This window comes from Manis pentadactyla, chromosome 3 (genome assembly GCF_030020395.1).
Source record: "Manis pentadactyla isolate mManPen7 chromosome 3, mManPen7.hap1, whole genome shotgun sequence".
NCBI lineage: Eukaryota > Metazoa > Chordata > Mammalia > Pholidota > Manidae > Manis > Manis pentadactyla.
This window is the reverse complement of record NC_080021.1, coordinates 173950142-173965370: the sequence shown is the minus strand read 5'-3', so window position 1 is coordinate 173965370 and position 15229 is coordinate 173950142.

Sequence of the window (15229 nt, the reverse complement as noted above, 5' to 3'; positions counted from 1 at the left end):
AGTGGGATTCATCCCAGGGATGCAAGGATGGTACAACATTCGAAAGTCCACCAACATCATCCACCACATCAACAAAAAGAAAGACAAAAACCACATGATCATCTCCATAGATGATGAAAAAGCATTTGACAAAGTTCAACATCCATTCATGATAAAAACTCTCAGCAAAATGGGAATAGAGGGAAAGTACCTCAACATAATAAAGGCCATCTATGATAAACCCACAGCCAACATTATATTGAACAGCGAGAAGCTGAAAGCATTTCCTCTGAGATCGGGAACTAGACAGGGATGCCCACTCTCTCCACTCTTATTTAACATAGTACTGGAGGTCTTAGCCACGGCAATCAGACAAAACAAAGAAATACAAGGAATCCAGATTGGAAAAGAAGAAGTTAAACTGTCACTATTTGCAGATGACATGATACTGTACATAAAAAACCCTAAAGACTCCACCCCAAAACTACTAGAACTGATAGTGGAATACAGCAAAGTTGCAGGATACAAAATCAACACACAGAAATCTGTGGCTTTCCTATATACTAACAATGAACCAACAGAAAGAGAAATCAGGAAAACAACTCCATTCACAATTGCATCAAAAAAAATAAAATACCTAGGAATAAACCTAACCAAAGAAGTGAAAGACTTATACTCTGAAAACTACAAGTCACTCTTAAGATAAATTAAAGGGGACACTAACAGATGGAAACTCATCCCGTGCTCGTGGCTAGGAAGAATTAATATCGTCAAAATGGCCATCCTGCCCAAAGCAATATACAGATTTGATGCAATCCCTATGAAACTACCAGCAACATTCTTCAATGAACTGGAACAAATAATTCAAAAATTCATATGGAAACACCAAAGACCCCGAATAGCCAAAGCAATCCTGAGAAAGAAGAATAAAGTAGGGGGGATCTCACTCCCCAACTTCAAGCTCTACTATAAAGCCATAGTAATCAAGACAATTTGGTACTGGCACAAGAGCAGAGCCACAGACCAATGGAACATACTAGAGAATCCAGACATTAACCCAGACATATATGGTCAATTAATATTTGATAAAGGAGCCATGGACATACAATGGCGAAATGACAGTCTCTTCAACAGGTGGTGCTGGCAAAACTGGACAGCTACATGTAGGAGAATGAAACTGGACCATTGTCTAACCCCATATACAAAAGTAAACTCAAAATGGATCAAAGACCTGAATGTAAGTCATGAAACCATTAAACTCTTGGAAGAAAACATAGGCACAAACCTCTTAGACATAAACATGAATGACCTCTTCTTGAACATATCTTCCCGGGCAAGGAAAACAACAGCAAAAATGAACAAGTGGGACTATATTAAGCTGAAAAGCTTCTGTACAGCAAAAGACACCATCAATAGAACAAAAGGGATCCCTACAGTATGGGAGAATATATTTGAAAATGACACATCTGATAAAGGCTTGACGTCCAGAATATATAAAGAGCTCACATGCCTCAACAAACAAAAAACAAATAACCCAATTAAAAAATGGGCAGAGGAACTGAACAGACGGTTCTCCAAAAAAGAAATACAGATGGCCAACAGACACATGAAAAGATGCTCCACATCGCTAATTATCAGAGAAATGCAAATTAAAACTACAATGAGGTATCACCTCACACCAGTAAGGATGGCTGCCATCCAAAAGACAAACAACAACAAATGTTGGCGAGGCTGTGGAGAAAGGGGAACCCTCCTACACTGCTGGTGGGAATGTAAGTTAGTTCAACCATTGTGGAAGGCAGTATGGAGGTACATCAAAATGCTCAAAACAGACTTACCATTTGACCCAGGAATTGCACTCCTAGGAATTTACCCTAAGAATGCAGCAATCAAGTATGAGAAAGATCAGTGCACCCCTATGTTTATCGCAGCACTATTTACAATAGCCAAGAATTGGAAGCAACCTAAATGTCCATCGATAGATGAATGGATAAAGAAGAAGTGGTACATATACACAATGGAATACTACTCAGCCATAAGAAAAGGGCAAATCCAATCATTTGCAGCAACATGGATGGAGCTGGAGGGTATTATGCTCAGTGAAACAAGCCAAGCAGAGAAAGAGAAATACCAAATGATTTCACTTATCTGTGGAATATAAGAACAAAGGAAAAACTGAAGGAACAAAACAGCAGTGGAATCACAGAACTCAAGAATGGACTAAGAGGTACCAAAGGGAAAGGGACTGGGGAGGATGGGTGGGTAGGAAGGGATAAGGGAGGGGAGAAGTAGGGGGGTATTAAGATTAACATGCATGGGGGGGTAGGAGAAAAGGGAGGGCTGTACAACACAGAGAAGGCAAGTAGTGATTCTACAACATTTTGCTATGCTGATGGACAGTGACTGTAAAGGGGTTTATAGGGGAGACCTGGTATAGGGGAGAGCCTAGTAAACATAATTTTCATCATGTAAGTGTAGATTAGTGATACCAAAAACAAAACAAAAAAAAAAAATGGCAGTTCCTGTGTGGTAACCTCCAATGATTTCTACACAAGGGCATAAAGGGCATATAAAAGTGTAGGCAAAGGGTCTGTTTGCGTTTATGCAGAAGATCAAAGCCTAATTGGGCTACCCCGAAAATGAACTAAGATACGATATGAAAGAGAACTTCCAACATCAGCACTCTCTGGAAGACTCATGCCAGAAGATGATCATCAAAAAACCCCAACAAAGATCCACGCACTGCTACAGCTGTAGATGCACTCATCCCACCAGCTCCTGGACTTGCCATGGGAATGAAGGAGATATCTAAGCTGGCCTGTGCATACAGTAAAACAACAAATTTGACTGGATCTATACTGTTGGAACTCAACCAAGAATTAGGAGAAGTGCAAATTGTAGCGCTCCAAAATCTTACAACTACAGACTATTTACTGTTAAAAGAACATAAGGGATGTGAACATTCCCCAGGAATGGGTTGTTTTAATTTGTCTGATTTCTCTCAGACTGTTCAAGTTCAGTTGGACAATATCCACCATATCATAGATAAGTTTTCACAAATGCCTAAGGTGCCCAACTGGTTTTCTTGGTTTCACTGGAGATGGCTGGTAATTACAGATATGCTTTGGTTACGTAACTGTACTCCTATTATGTTAATGTGTGTGCGCAATTTAATTAGTAGCTTAAAACCTATACATGCTGAAGTTACTCTACAAGAAGATAGGTCAAAGAAATAATCAATCTTCCCATGTTTTCTGCCGCCTGCTACTTCTATAGCTTTTCTTCTTCCTTTCTAATTACAACCCTTAAATAGAATTCGTGCCTCATATCAAATTTACCGAGTATCATAATTCTTCCAAGTGGTAAAGACACCTCAAGACAAATGCTGGGCATAGAAGCCACAGGGCATAAATATGCAAAGATGTAAAAAGCTAACCTTTTCAAACAATAAGGCTTCTCTCTCACTTACCAACTTCACATTTCCCTGTATGGCCCCGGAAGATGACTGGTTAGCCAGAGACGGGTAAGATTCCTCAAGGGAGGAACAACCTAAGACAGGCACAGTCGCAGGGGGGTCATCAGGTGAGAAATTGGGGATCAGCAGAGGTGAGGCTTAGAACCTCACCCCCCCGTTCTGAGAGAAAGCTTCTGCATACGTGGATGTTTTATTGCCCTTGTCTAGCTTGGATTAACACATAGTCTACAGGCACACACCTGATCATCTACATTTACTCTCTTACAACACTAAACTATGTTTTCTACCTTTATCTTGTATCTACCTACCACTCCAGCATTTTATTAAAAATAATAATAATAAAGAGAGAAATGTGGTATCCACATATAAATCAAGTATAAAAACCAAATGAGTATTCATATTTGAACTGACTGTTTATAGTTCATAATGCATGAGCAAAACCGAAAGTTTCTGTGATGACTGCCCTTGTACTGTTCTCTATGTAACTTATTCATTATGTAAGAATTTGTTCTACATGTAAGAACTTGTTTGTTATGCCTCAGAAGATTGGAGACTGACGAAAATTAGGCTTGGGGTGGATTAATGATTGTGCATTGAGCATTGACTCCCCTATACAGAATTTTATTGTCATTAACAACCATTTGATCAATAAATATGAGAGGTGCCCTCACAAAAAAAAAAAAAAAAAAAAAAAAAAGGACAGACTTCCAATGGTAAAATAAATAAGTAACCGGGATGTAATGTATAGCATAAGGAATATAGTCAAGATATTGTAACAGCTTGGTAGGGTGATAGCTGGAACCTAGAATTATGTATATAAATGTTTTATCACTGTGTTGTACACTTGAAACTAATGTAATGTAATACTGTGCGTCAAGTACCCTTCAATAAAAAATAATTATCTTAAAAAATAATAATAATAAATAAATAAATAAATAAATAAATAAATAAATAAATAAATAAATAAATAAATAAAAGAAGAGGCAATGAATTCAGAATTTCCAGAGATTTGTGCAAGTTCGCCTAGCTAAATTAGGGAGCCAGAATTTGAGTCTGTGCTTGATTCTAAAATTGTTCTTTTCCTTTGACATGTTTGCATTTTTCTCTCTACTCACTCCCTCCTCTTGATGATATTTCTGCCTTTGTTATTAGTTGTGGTTTTTATAGGAAACTGTAAAATGAGAAGTACTAAGGAAAAATGATAATACTTTAGAGTCATATAGAGGAGGATTTTAGTTCTACTTATGACCTAACCATCTTGTGTCTTTGGTTGGTCGTTAATTCCATCTGGTAACATTTTCAGATATTACATTCTTCAAATCTTGAATTACTCTTTGGTTCATTTTGTTTTGTTGTGTTTTCCACTTCTCTTCTAATTATGTTTATGCTCATTTTCCTCTCTGTCCCTGACTGTTTGGACATATCCATAATAGCTGTTTTAATATCTATGTCTGCTGTTTCCATCATCTCTTGGTCTGTTCCTGTTAACTCATTTTCCTACTTAGAATGGGTCACATTTTCCAATTTCCTCATATGTGTAGCAGATTTTTTACTGCTACACATTGTGATTTTATGTTCTCCTGTGCTAGATTTTGTTGTATTTCTTTAAAGAGCTTTGGATTTTGTTCTGGCAGGCAGTCATGTCGGTTGTGGATTAGTTTGGGTTTTTCTCAGTCTCGTTCTTAAGCTCTTTTAAGACAGATCTAGTATAATCTTTAAGAGTGTCTCTTTTGGGGGTCTGTACTGAATGCTGTTAATTCAGCAAGGTTTCTTCTATGTGGCTGCTGGGACTTGAATGATTTCCAACCCTAACGGGCTCTTTGCCTTCAAGCTCCATTTTAATGATTTTCTTCCTCTGGAGGTTATACTTGTTGGGCTTTACAGGGCTTCACCTCATGTGTGCACAGATTAGTATTCAGCAAAGGCTCAAAAGAACCACTATAAAAGTTTCTGAAACTCTTTCTCTAAATAGCTAGCTCCCTCCGTTTGGGTACTTTGCCCTGGTACCCTTGCCACTAGATTTAAAGGCTGCTTTGGCCTCCCCAAACTCTGACCTGTGTTTCTTCAACTCAGAGAAATTGTCCAGGGAGGTTTCTCCTCACTGCAGCCTAGTCTAAAAATGTCCTGCAGTCACAAAACCTCATTTGCTCCCATCTCTCAGGGATCACAGTCTTCCACTGTAACTAAAAATGATTTTTGCCTATATTGTGTCAGGTTTTCTAGTTTATAGCAGAAGGGTAATTCTTAACCTTGTTACTGTAACCTCATGACCACAAGTATAAGTCCTTGTGATCAGAAGTGTTATTCAACTTCTCTAAATCATAGGTGTGATTCATCATTTTTAAAGTGCAAATTATAAGGCCTACCTCTCAAGCATATAAGATTAGAAATAATGTATTGTCTTACTACTGCATAACATTTGGATTTAATATATCTGTGTCTTCCTTATTTGTTTACATTGTTACAAGTAGTTTTCCTTATTTATACAATGGGGATAATAATACTTCATGGAGTAGTTGTGTGGATTAAATGAATTAATATTTGTTGTTTGCCTAGAACAATACCTTGCACATAGTAATAGTTACAAGTGTTGGTTAAATAAATAATTTTGGACAATCATGGGGGTGTTATCTACTACCAAAAAAGAAAATAGACTTACTATTAATGAACAGTGAACAAACACACTTGAAGTTCAGAGGATATGCAAACCATTTCTTAACTTTTCCCATTGAGGTTTTTGGTCCATAGAGATCATCTTGAATGGTTATCCAGGGTCCCAACTCACTCATCTCCCCTTCACTGTCCCTCTGTCTTAACCTCTGTTCCCTTCCCTGCCCAGTTTCCTGGTTCACTTCTGGCTATGATAAAATGTCCTCAAGAACATGATAACCAAACTTGCCTGTATCTTTGAAGAGCTTTGGTATACCTTTTACTATTCATCCTAAAAGAGCCTAGGCTTTTTTTTTTATTAAGGTATCATTGACATACACTCTTACGAAGGTTTCACATGAAAAACATTGTGGTTACTACATTCACCCATATTATCAAGTCCCCCCCATACCCCACTGAAGTCACTGTCCATCAGTGTAGTAATTTTAATTTTGTCAGAATGAATCATGTACAGGAAAAATTTTTATTTTGGTATCTGTAATAATACTTCATTAACTTTGATGTGTTATAATACTAACAGAGTCTCCATTGCCTTACAGTATTATTTACCAATAATCCTGCTGAGGGTTGGAAGGAGAGAAAAGAAGGATATGATAAATACCAAACACCTTAAGCTTTTCAAGCAGTGTTTCAATGTTTCATATATAGTATATATTAAGTGGTGGCTATTATTTGGATATTACCATATGGTTAGATACACAAGTAACATTGTTATCTAAGCAAGTATTAATATTAAAACTAGAGGGAATGGGAAATGAGTGAAATAGGTGAAGGGACTAAAGAGATGCAAAGTGTAAAATAAATCAGTCATAGGAATGGAAGTACAACATAGAGAATATAACCAGTAATATTGTAGTATCTTGGTACAGTGACAAGGGGAACTACACTTACTGTGCAAGCATCTAGTAATGTATATAATTATTGAGTCACTGTATTGTAAGTCTGAAACCAATATATCAATTTTATTCCAATGAAAACAATTTTAAGTAAAAAAATTAAACTAGGAAAATAGGAAGTCAATTGTCAAATACAATCAGAAGGGTTTAGAAGGACTATATTGTCCCTCAGGAATATAGTGTGCTAGACTTTGAGATTTCAATTGAGCAAAACACAGACTTAGTGTTCTCTGAGTAGAGAGAAGAATTAATCAACTAGTCACAAATCTTATAAACACAGACTATGTTGAAATCTCTGAACAGGGCTATAAAAGAATGCATGAGAGCCTGTCAGCCAGGAGAAGAGGGGTTGGAGATAAGAGGGGCTTTCAAGGCAGAAGAGGCAGAATATGCCAAGGCAAATGTTGATTTCCACAATGGTCCTTAAGGCGCTCTAGCCTCCTACTATATCAGTAAAAAAATGGAAACCATTAGAATGAAATTCTGGACCTCTTCCAAGCCTGCCCTGCAGGTCGTTGATGCCTATTCAGTTCCTCCTTCCTTCCTGGGAAAGACCAAGACTGCCATCTCTTCTCCTCTCTCTCTCTCTACTGACTTATTCCAGGCAACAGGTAGTTTTTCTCACCTTAAAAACAAGTCAAACTAAAAAACTAACAAAACCTTCCAAGACTGAACATCCCCCTCTTGCCTCCACTTCATTTTTCTCCTCCACGTGGTAATCAAATTTTTGTTGGCATTGCCTACATCTTTTTCTCCTATTTCTTCTTAAAACCATTGAAATCTGGCTTCCACTCAGACTATTCTATTGAAAATTCTATTTGTCAAAGTCACTATGACTTCCATGTCACTAACTCTATCTAGCATGTGCCTTCAAGTACTTTGCTTATCCACTTAGCACCATTGGACACCATTAAACCATCTGTCTTTCTTGAAAGCTGGCTTTTCTTCTACTGATCTAGACGTTATTTCCCGTTGTTGTCTCCTCTTCTACTCACTTTTTAAATACTGGTATTCCTCAGGGGTTGATCTTTGGTACTTTGCTCTTCTCTTTCTATATACAGAAGTTCTTCAGCCAGACAACGAGAAAATAGACAGAAAAGATGCTCCCAACTGATCTTACTCTGATCTACTTTTATTTTATATTATGCTGTAGTTTGCCTCCACTTTGCTGTTTTCCCCTTCTCACCTAACCAAAGCCAATTGAACCCTATTCTATGGATCTTTATCTCTGGCTTCCTGAACAGGCCTACGCAGTAACAGGAAGATAATAAACAATCAGTAAAAATTTGTTGAGTGAATTAATATCATGAGGACCTGTATATGTTATGTAAATGCTTCTAGAATGTGCACCTGCTTGGTCCTTTCTTTGGATCAATCAACAATTTACTAAAAAAGCCATTAATGAAAGATAGGCTTCAGCTTATTTTCAGCTCTGATTGATTAAAGGACTTATCCAAGGTCAGTGGAAAAGAGTGCTGTAATCTATTAATACTGTCATGCCTAATACAAATAGCAATAGTATCATTTATTGAGCATGAATTGTGTGCCATATACTGGGATAAGCACATTAACTGAATTAGTCTAATTGGAGTTCACAACAGCTTCATGAGATGCCATTAGAACCCTTGTCTTTATATTGATGTAACTGAGACACAGAGATGTTAATAGCTTGCCCAAGATCTCACAGCAAGCAAATGGTAGAGTTGGGATTTAATGTCACACTTTAGAATCTGTGGGCTTTAGCATCATCCTATAACGGGGAACAGTCACCTTTTTCCCCTATATTTTTGCCATTTTTTGCTTAAACTATGAAGAGGGTAAGAATAGTATAGGTGAGAATTATATGTAGAAAGAAAGTTACTTTGCCCTATGAGTCCTCAGTTATCACATCTCAAAAATGAGTTATTTAATTTAAAAAATGCACATTCACACACACACACACATACACACACACACACTTTTTTTTCCATGAAATAAAAAAAAAGTTGCCAATAAAGGATAGGGAACCTTGATTTTGGAACCATTTCAAAGTAAATTACAAATCTGATACTCTAATACTCTTAGATATTTTAATGTGTATTTCCTGCAAACATTTCTCCAACAGAACCACAATACCATCATCAAAACTGAGAAATGAGCATTGTTACACTAGTACTATCTAGTAGTCAGCCTTCATATTTAGGTTTATCCAGTTGTACTAGTAATTGCTTTAATAGCAAATGGACACTGTTCAGAATCATGCTATGTATTTAGCTGGCATGCCCTTTAGTCTCACTGATCCTCCAGCAATTCACCAGCTGCGGTTCAGGTTGTCCCACCCCAGCACCATTTTTCCAGGGCAGTTTCTGCTTGTGAGTTTCTGCTCTGGTTGACTGTTACTCTGTGTGTTCTCCTGTCTCCAACTGGGCAACGTCGGTTTGCCCTGTGCGTTCCCCTGTCTTATGGATCCAAAAAGAGTTGATTTTTCAGTCTGTTTGGCTCTTTGCTTGTTAGGGTGAGTGACGACTTTCAAGTTCCTTGTGTGAAGAGCTGGAAACCAGAAGTCCTTTTAGTCTCTTAATCTAGAACAGTTCCTTGGTCTTTCTTTGACCTTCACTACCTTGAACTATATTATAGGGCAGTTGTTTTGTAGAATGTTCTTCAATTTGGGTTTAAGTGATTGTTTCCTCATGATTGCATTCAAGTTACTTACATTGGCAGGAATAGCATAGAAGGGATTTTGTGTGTTTTGAGTTGCATCTTATGAAGTGGTGCATGATTTCAGTATGTCCCATTACTGACGAGGTTCACTTTGGTCCCTTGACTACTGCTGTGGCTGCCAGGCTTTTCCACTCTTTTACTCTTTAAAACTGGTGTTTAGGTATATGAGATAATGGACATATTAATTAGGTGGACTGTAGTAATCATTTCACAGTGTACATGTATATAAAACATCATGTTATATACCTTAAATATGTGCAGTTTTTATAAAGAGATAAATAATAAAATTGTTGACTATTTTGTAGGGCAGTACTTTGAAACTTTGCTCACAGGAAATTTTGCCCTCCTTAACCCTCAGGCTATGTATGACTCCTCACAAAAGCTGTCCCCCCATGGAAACTGCTCACTCTTCTCAGGCTCTAACTGCCCATGCCAGGCTATCTCTCCATATGAACACTTGTTCATCCTCCTTGAACTCTGGCATCCCGTTCTGGACCACCATAGTCCCTGCCCCTTCCAGTACAATGCTTACTATTTTCTGCCTACCTGTTGGCTTTAGGACTGAATTTTTCAGGAAGGGAAAAGGAAGCAGAGATTACATGTAATTTAAGATCACTTCTAATTTCAGTATTCTATAACAGATAAATTAATATGGTAAAATATTTACAAGTCTCTGTTCAAGAAATGGGGGTAGAAGTGTATTGATATCATTAAGACAAATAACCATGCCTGAAATAATTACCATGGCCAAGGAAAGTAAGGCATTGAGTAGCTTGGACTAGGGCTGGATGTATCACACGAAGGTGTCTGGCCAGAAGCACAAGATCCAAGCACAGGCAGAGAACTCAGGATAGGTGTACCCACAGCCTTCAGAAAAGGGAGAGGTGGTGGCAGTGAATGGCTAGAAAGCAACAAATATCCATCAGAGGAGTTAAGGCAAAAAAGGGAAATATTTAATAATACTACCCAGCAAGTATCTTAATATGAATTAGAGTCAGTAGTAATGCTATGCATTATAGGAACAATTCATTTCAGAAAAGTAATAATATGTTGCTGACCACACATTATTAGACCACTAGATGTCATGAGCACTCTTGCCAACAGTACACGGTAATGCCAAGCTCTAAGTAACCGATGTTATACTGCCATCCTTTGGTTGAATCTAAAATGACTCCCTTACTATTTTGGTGTATTTTTCACACAGAGGTAATCAGGATTTAATTACAGCATTACATTTTTTATACTGATAGTTAGTAAATGAGTAGTTTATGGGAAAAGGTGAATAAATAAAAACATTTATTTATGCAGTGAATTTAAAAGTCACTGGCAAAGCCCATTCCAGCTCAAGGTGACTGCCACTGTTAGTTGTTTATTCCAATATTTTCCAAAGATATTGTCATAATCAGTGATACTTAAGACTTAGCACTTTTTAAAGCCATCATAACACTTTTCCATTGTTTTTATCTGAAGTACTGTTAACTTGTAGTGGTTTTCCTTCATACTGTCCTTAGATTTAGACAAGAGGGACACATGCTCTAGGCTTTGCCCTTTTGTGGGCTCTGAATATTATACATGATTCTCTACATGTACATGCACATGTACATGCACACAGACACACAAACACACAACTGTTTTTAAGAATACCTAATACCTATGTCACTTAGGATGCTAAGACTTGGAAAAGAATGCCCGAAAAGGAAAAGCCACAGGGCTGGGAATATTTCATGTTTCCACCAGACAAAGTGCAAAGACTTCCTAATACAGAGATCATTGAGTAGATTCCTTATGAGGACATTCCCTTGATAGTGGGGTGACATTTCCCTAGACTATAAAGTCTGCTCCATCTATAATAACAAAGCTTAAAAGCAAGCCCCAAACAATGTCTAACAGATTCCAGGTAACTTAATTATGTCCTAAAACAAAGCCCAACCACGTATAAAGGACTTGACCAATCCAGTCTACTGTAAAGTAAAAGCTACCATGTTCAAAATCCAGTCAAAAGCTATGAGGCATGCAAGGGAGAAAATAGGGTCCATAAGGAGTGAAAATAATAATGAAATACGATCCACAAATGGCACAAATGACAGAATTAGCGAAGAGGCTAAAACACCTGTTATACCCCATAAGCTCAAAGGGGTAAGAGAAAAGAACATGGTAAGGAAAATGAAAGGTGCTAAAAATTAACAAGTTGAACTTCTAGAGATTGAAAATACAATAACTAAAGTGACAGATATGTTAGATGAGATTGATATTCAGATAAGATATTGCAGAATAAATATCAATGAACTTGAAGACATAGCCATAGAAACTATCAAAAATAAAAGAGAAGATGAAAAAACAGCATCAGTGGCCAGTGTGATCTGGCATACATATAGAGTCTCAGAAGGAGATGAAGAATGTTGGGAAAAAATAAGGTCTAAAACTCTTCCAAATTTGATAGAAAGTATAAAACTACACATTCAGAATGCTCGAAACCCTTAGTAGAAAATATAAGAAGAAAATCACACCAAGGTACATGATAATCAGATTGCTGAAATGATAGAAAAATCTTAAAAGCAGTCAAGAGAGAAAGAAGATACACTGTATATAGGGGAATAAAATGACAAATTACAGCAGTCTTCTCTTCAGAAATATATATAAGCCAAAAGACAGTGGGGCAACATCTTTACAGTACGGAAAGAAAAAAAATATGTCAACTTAGCATTCTTTATCCAGCAAAATATATTTCAAAAATGAAGGCAAAATACTTTTTCAGACAAGCAAACACCAGGATAATTCATTACCGTACAAGAAATATTAAAGTTATTCAAGAAGAAAGAAAACGATACCAGATATAAATTTAGATCTACAAAAAAGGAATGAAGAGTACCAGAAGTGGCACTATGTAAGTAAATACATGACAATGGCAATATGATTGGTTAAATACTGAATGTCAGTAAATATAGAAGAAAAATTTTCTCCTGTTAAAAAATCTCTTTAAAATAAAATTGACTATGACAAGTATAATATCAATGTATGTGGGGTTTTAAATATGAAAGTGCATGACAATAGTACAAAAGGTGACAGGAAGGAGATAAGAGTATATTGTTGTAATATACTTTATACTTTATGTGATATGTAATAGTATTTAAAAATAAACTATAATATGCTAAATATATATTAAATCCTAGAGAAACTACTATAAAAATAAAACAAAATGGTATAGCTAATAAGCCAATAGTCGATGTAAATTGGAATCATTTTTTCAAAAATAAATCCAAAAGAAGAAAAAAAGGAAAAAGAACATATGGGCAATTAGAAAACAAATAATGGTAGGTGTAAACCCAGCCATATTGATACTCACATTAAATGCAAATGGCCTAATCACTCCAATAAAAAATAAAGATTGTCAGACTGGATTAAAAAGCAAGGTCCAGCTATATGCTATATACAAGAAATTCACTTTCAATTTAGAAAAAAAATCATATATAGTCTAAAAGTAGAAGGATACAACAAGGTACACCATGCAAACACTAATCAAAAGAAAGCATGAGTATATAATACAAAGTTGATTTCAGAATAAGGAACATTACCAAGATAAAGAGAGAAACTTCAAAATAAAGAGGTCAATTCATCAAGAGAATATAATATCCTAAATGTGATGTACCTATTAACAGAATTTTTAGAAATAAAAAGCAAAAAACTGAAAGAACTAAATAGGAATATAGACAAATCCAAAATTAAAGTTGGAGATTTCAGTGCTTCTCATTTGATGATTGCTAGAATAGACAGAAAACCACAGAGAAGTAGAAAATGTCAACAACCCGATCAACCAACATGACCTAATTAAAATTTATAGAACAGTCCAAGTAACAAAAGCAGAATATAATTCTTGAGTTCATACAGAACAAAATCACCAAGATAAACCATATTCTGAGCTATAAAATAAGTCTGAATGAATTTTAAACTATATTCTTTGACCACAACAAATTCAAATTAGAAATCAATAACAGAAAGCTATCTGGAAAATCCCCACGTTTTTGGAAATTAACACAATTTCACATATTATTATCGATTGGATGAAAATGATGTGAAAGTATGGATTGCACTTTAGAGATTATTTTCTTTTATCCTTATAGTGTTTTTCTGAAGCTCTGTAAGATTTATAGATTTGCATTGAAGCCAGGTCAAAAATCTGTTGTCCAGATTAAGCAGTCTCATAAAAACAGGTATTATTTCTTTTGTATATTATGAATTTCCATAGGTCTTTTCTGAGGGTTGGGACACAGGAAGAAGGGAGATAAGAAAGAGAGGATGGGTGTGTGTGCTTATGGATAGGAAGAATTAATATTGTCAAAATGGTTATCCTACCTAAAGCAGTATACAGATTCAATGCAATCCCTATCAAAATACCAATAGCATTCTTCAACAAACTAGAGCAAATAGTTCTAAAATTCATATGGAACCACAAAAGACCCTGAATAGCCAAAGCAATCCTGAGAAGGAAGAATAAAGCTGGGGGGAATTACACTCCCCAACTTCAAGCTCTACTACAAAGCCACAGTAATCAAGACAATTTGATACTGGCACAAGAACAGACCCATAGACAAATGGAACAAACTAGAGGGCCCAGATATAAACCCAAGCATATATGGTCAATTAATATACGATAAAGGAGCCATGGACATACAATGGGGAAATGACAGCCTCTTCAACAACTGGTGTTGGCAAAACTGGGCAGCTACATGCAGGAGAATGAAACTAGATTATAGTCTAACCCCATACACAAAAGTAAACTCGAAATGGATCAAAGACCTGAATATAAGTCATGAAACTATAAAACTCTTAGAAGACAACATAGGCAAAAATCTCTTGAATATAAACATGAGCAACTTTGCTGAATGCAGCTCCTTGGGCAAGGGAAACAAAATAAAAAATAAACAAATGAGACTACATCAAGCTAAAAAGCTTCAGTGCAGCAAAGGACACCAGCAGAACAAAAAGGCATCCTACAGTATGGGAGAATATATTTCTAAATGATGTGTGGGGAGGCCACAGGAAAGACAAGGGGTTAACATCCAAAACATATAAAGAACTCACATGCCTCAACAACCAAAAAGCAAATAACCCAATTTAAAAAAATGGGCAGAGGATATGAACAGACACCTCTCCAAAGAAGACATTCAGATGGTCAATAGATGCTCTGCATCACTAATTATCAGGGAAATGCAAATTAAAACCACAATGAGATATCACCTCACACCAGTTAGGATGGCCAACATAGAAAAGACTAGACACAGCAAATGCTGGCAAGGATGCTGAGAAAGGGGAACCCTCCTACACTGGTGGTGGGATTGTAAACTAGTTCAATCACTGTGGAAAGCAATGTGGAGGTTCCTCAAAAAACTAAAAATAGAAATACAATTTGAGCCAGGAATTCCACTCTTAGGAATTTACCCAAAGAAAACAACTTCTCAGATTCAAAAAGACATATGCACCTCTATGTTTATCGCAGCACTTTTTACAATAG